Source organism: Hesperophylax consimilis, chromosome 22, assembly GCF_061612785.1.
Source record: "Hesperophylax consimilis isolate HC1 chromosome 22, BYU_Hcon_1.0, whole genome shotgun sequence".
NCBI lineage: Eukaryota > Metazoa > Arthropoda > Insecta > Trichoptera > Limnephilidae > Hesperophylax > Hesperophylax consimilis.
Window position 1 is genome coordinate 22025778 of NC_142857.1, and position 5907 is coordinate 22031684.

Consider the following 5907-nt stretch of genomic DNA (forward strand, 5'->3'; position numbering starts at 1 on the left):
TTCTATCATACAGCTTGCCAACTGAGCTTAGCAGGCTAATAGCCCTATGATTCCCACATTCCATACATGACCCTTTACCTTTGTATCACAGCCCTTCTCCAATCTAAGGGTGTGTAACCCTCCTTTAAACATTGGTTAAAAAGAAGGCACAACCATGTGAGAATTATAAGGCTATCTCTTTTAAAATATTCAGAAGCAATATTGTCGAAACCGACAGCCTTACCATTCTTCATACATTTAATTGATCTTTTTATCTCAGCCATGTTGATTTCGGTAACATTCGAACTACTTCTATCCAGTATTATTGTTATTGTAGGAAAGTACACTAAGATCCTGTTAATAATGACGGCCTCTGCGGTTGAGTGGTTATGATAGTGGCTATGAAAACGGTCGCGGGTTCAAATCCCAACAATAAAAATTACATGTAAATTTTTATTTCATGATTTTTATTTTTTTTTTCATTTAAAAAGAAAAACAAACGTTACAAATAACCTGACAATATTTGAAAATCTCCTACACAGTAAGCGGAAAATGTTGGTTGTGTTGTGATGGAATTGAACACACTACGCCAATGTCAACTAGACCACCGACCGGTCAAAATTTATTCATTTAAAATAATATGTATATGTAGTATATTTTGCGGCACATTCCAGAGTTGTAGATACTTTTAGTATCGCACTGGTAAAAGACCACCATTCAAAATCTAAATGTTGCTTGAAACATTTTGTATATGCAGACGATACGGCGCTCGTAATATCGCACGAAGATCTGGTTACTGCAATGAACCTTATGCAACATGATTTTATTGCCCTACTGAAATGGTCGCATGATGCAGGCCTCTTTATAAACGCCAAAAAAACTAAAATTATGCACATCAGATCTCCACACGCCAGATGTAATGTGATTCCTTCATTATACACGGTGTCCGGAAACTCGTAGTACAAGCGGGAAACTGGAGAATCTACACCACATGGAGAACCCAAATAAACATAAAGTTTTTTGATTTGAGCATTTTCACAAAAAAAAAAAAAAAACCAAAAAAAAATATTTTTCGGCTATTTTAGGGTTAAAGTTTTTTCTGGTGTTTAGGGTTGAACAACAGATGTTTTAACCCTGCAGAGCAGAAATATTTTATGATTACACCGGATTAAATGAAGGGTGATTTCAAAATAATGCTTCAAATCCGAGTTTCTTCATTTGTTTTACTTTCAAATAGTTTTAATTAGTTGGGTACTTCGATCTTCAGTAATAATTTATAAGAATTTGATTAAAAAAAAAAAATAAAATAAAAAAAAAATCTACTTCTAACTCGATTTACTCGATAACGAAAGCTCAAATCAAAAAAAAATATTCTACAAAATCGACTCCAAATGTGATGTAGATTCACCAGTTTCCCGCTTGTACTACGAGTTTCCGGACACCCTGTATACACACACATTTGACTGCATACATAAAAATGTTGCACAGCCCTGTTCATGTGAAACCATTGATTTTGTCAAAAGTTATGTATATTTGGGTGTTACTATTGACTGCTACATGAAATGGGATGTACAAATTGCTAATGTTTGTAAACGTCTACGAGCTATTGTGGGTAGGATTTATAAAATAAAATATTTCGTGCCTATAAGTACTTTAAAGTTAATCTACTTATCTCTGGCTGAATCCACTATACGTTATGGAATTCCTTCTTGGGGACATTCTTGTAAAACTAATATAAGCTATATACAAACATTACAAAACTCCATTATAAAATTGTTAATCCATAAATATGACAATCAACACAGAAGTAACATTAAATTAATATACAAGTCTCTGAATATTTTACCTGTCAGAGGATTATTGTTTTATAATATTGTAAGTCAACATGTTATTTTGTCTGATTCATTGTATAGGGAAAGAGTTTGCCATAAACATAACACAAGATTCACTCAAAATGAAGGACTGGTAGTTCCGAAATGTACTAATAAATATGGTGAAAGAACTTTAAACTATATAGTACCCAAAATTTTTAACCTATTACCAATGACAATTAAAAATAATAACATGTATACTGCTAATGTTAAATATAATCTAAGGAAATGGTTATTGGATAATAATGATCTATACTGATGCCCCTGAAATGGAATTCATATTCTTGACTACCTACCTCTATTTATGAAACTATTGATGTACTTGTTGATAATACTAATTTGTTCATACATTTATTTTTACTTGCTTATTATATAAGGCTTTTATGCTGCTATTTAAACTTTTCTGCAATGTAACCAATTTATGTAATTATGTACCGTTCAAATTGTATCTTATGAGTGTATAAATGTTGTCTCTATGTCCCTGCTGACAAACTACATAAGTAGTTTAGCGGGTTTAAATGTGAATAAATAAAAAATAAATAAATAAAAATGGCTTTAGCCGTATTTGGTGACCAGATCTGAATAGCCAGGTACTTCCCCACCTTCTTCACATCTACTTCCCCTCCCCACTACATTTTAGCCTCACAACATACCGCAATTGAGGATCCATAGTTTCATTGGCTCCAGAGAATTTGGAGCAGTTGGGCCTCTTGTGCGGTACTCACAGAATGTTTTTTTTTAAATACGCTTGGATATATGTATCCACACTAAAACAAATTCTCTTCTTCATCTCTTTCACTTCCCCTCTCCCTCCAGCCTCACCAATTGGGGATGCAATAGTTTCACTGGCTCTGGACAATTGGGACTCCTGTGCGGTATTAACATTAAAAATAAATACTTTCAACTTTTTCAAGAACTTTTTTACTAGCACTGTTAGTGGACATGTTTCCGACGTAAGTGTTCGATTCAAATGATAATCATTTTGCTTTAAAATCAATAAAGTTATGAATAAGCAGCAGTTACAAGAATTCAAGACTTAATTTGTGAATAAGGTTATCATTTCAAGAATGCTAAAAAATCCTGAAATAAGTTTAAGGTCAGGCAAATACAAGGCAATCAATCAAGTGGCAGCCAATGCAAATTTAACAAGCTCAGAGAGAAAAAAACAGGACACATCTTGGTTAAATGCAGTCATGAATATTAAATTGCCTTTTCATGGTTGTCTAGTATTCCAAGAATTGGAAACTTGGCATCAAATGTTATTGGTTTATATTATTAATATCTGGCTTGCAAGAAACTGAGCGTCTTGTATAGGGTATAGCAGATTCTTCAATAGTAAGCAGTTGCTAACCCTATACAAATCTTACTTCTAAAAATTATAACAGAAGTTTAATGGAACTTTCTAGGATGAGTATACCAAAATAAAAACATACAGAATAAATTTTTTTTTCAAATATATGTTTTTATTTACTTAAAATTATAAATATTAATCAAAAACTGTAACAAGAGAATTGTGGGACATTGACACAACCAAAGAATGTAAAACATCTGCAACTAGTAGTTAACCATCTAGGTCAAAAATCAATAACACATCGCTTACTTGCTGCAATAACGACATAAATTATACATAAAAACTTCAATATAATGACTTATTTGATCAAAACTAACAATTTCCTCTTGTCTTTTTTCTAGTACAACGACATACCTGAACTACCAAAAGTAGATGTGAGACAGCAGTAAATGTCTAAAAATATTCAAACTCGTTGCGGGAAAATTTGCGTTTTTGGAATTGTGTCATTATTGCAGCAAACGAGCGATATGTATAAAATAAGAAAATTAGACATTTTAAACCACCTCTGAGTAAACTGTCTATTAGTGCTACTCATTGATTTACGTATATTATCTGTTCACTACACCTAAGTAACGCTACTCCTCGTGATTAAGCAGTCACCAGTTAAACAAAGTTCCTTGATGAGTAGTTACTCAACTGTTTACTCAGAGATGATAAAATATCCCCTAAGATGACACAGCACTTTTTAAAATAAAATCACACCATTAATAATATGATGCTGTAAAAAATATACATAAACAAATAAATTATTGAAAAATTAAGTCGATATTATTTACGTATGTATGTAATGAGCAAACTACATTTATGTATGTATTGTGATGTTATCCATATATACATTCATTGTAAATAGGTAATAATTTTACTATGCGTAAGTAACAAATTTAAATAACACATTTAAAGGCGTGACGTTTCATTACTAGGTGCCCCAGTACGCGGCACTTTTTCATTGATATGTGATCGCAAGACAACTGTTGTGACATCCATGTACAATAGGTTAAGAATGATAGCTACAATAGAATAGCATTGTCTCTGCTTACATCACAACAAGCACTTTATAATAATGAAATTCTTATTTTAAAAAGAAAGATAAACGTTCCCGGGTTATGAATAACTCGACAATATTTGAAAATCTGTTACTACCATCATTAATGTAGGATAATTTCGCTTGTGCAATGCAGGAGAACATTTCTAGAGGAGGAATTTAAAGGAATTGAACCCACGATGATGCCTCGGTGGGAACCCGACATATTTATCCTCTCAGCTACTAACGGAATTAATTTAAAAAGGCAATCAACATTTATTTATGGTATATGCATTAATAAATTCAAACAATCTTTACTAAAAATATCACATTATTTAACATACTTAATTCAAGCACAGAATAAAGAAGAAAACTACTTTCCATACAAATTTGAATGGAAACAAATTTTCCATTTATCGTATTAGTCCAGCGCTGTCTCACTTACACTCGCCTGACATCGTAGGTCTCCCATCCCATTTGAATTTCACAAACACAGTCTTGTATTCGAAATTTAAGGCCCGATTGGACAAATATTTAGATCACGAAAAACGTCCACAACACAGTTCATGTGTGCTTCTTTATTCTATGAATTCAAGCCTTTAATTTTAAATACTATTTTGTATGCAAGGCATGGTTTTTAACATTATAAAACTGTTCATGAAGGCAATACTGAAAGTCCAAATACATAAGTCATCTTATCCTCTCTTACTCTTAGAAAGCACATGGATATAAATTTGGGCCAGTTTTTTACTAAAAGAAAGACAAACATCATCGGGTTATGAATAACCTGATAATATTGCTTGTGCAATGATGGAGGACTTAGCCATCAGCAGATTTGAACCTGACGCATTTGTACACTCAGTTACTAACTGGTCATATAATATTCAACTGTGTTTGGTAAAACCCTTCAAGCCACAAAATGAAAACTTTACAGACGACGATAAAAACAAATATTTACAAATTCGTAAAACCAATTGAAAATGTTTATATGAAAGCGGTTATTTGTTTTTCGAAATTTCGAAGTTTTTCAATATTTTTTTGTAAAATATTGCATTTCTATTTATGATTAAGAGAAATTTGAGGGTTGAGTAATTTCATCTAAGGTTTTCTCAAAATAACTTAAAAATTTTTGTAGGCATAAATTTAATTTAAATATTATCGATTATTCTACATGAAACCACTGAATATATAGTAACATTCCCAAAAAATGTGGCTTTGAGGATTTTACCAAAACACAGCCACATTTAAAGCATTATTATGCTTTAAATTTTAATGCCAGTAGCGTATGTTGAACCACACGGCATAATATAATAAGTGTTTCTATCAAAACCTAATTATTCTTAAAAATACGAACACATTGTGAAGCTTGGTTGATATGATAACAGTGCACTTATTTAAATAAAGTTTCTAATAACCTATAAAACAACACTTATAAAATATTAACACTTGTTTATCGTAAATTTAATACATAAAGCATATTACTACGCTTACAAAGCAAATAAGTGCGTGTTCATTTTATTTTGTACCTTGTTTAACAACATAATGCTCTTGGCATTAAGAAATTACTTTTATTATAATATAGAAAACATTTATTTTAAAAGGGTATAATGAAATATGTAAAACAAAATCTAAAAACTTAAATAATAATTAACTATTTTAATTAAAATACAAATAAAGAAGAGAGA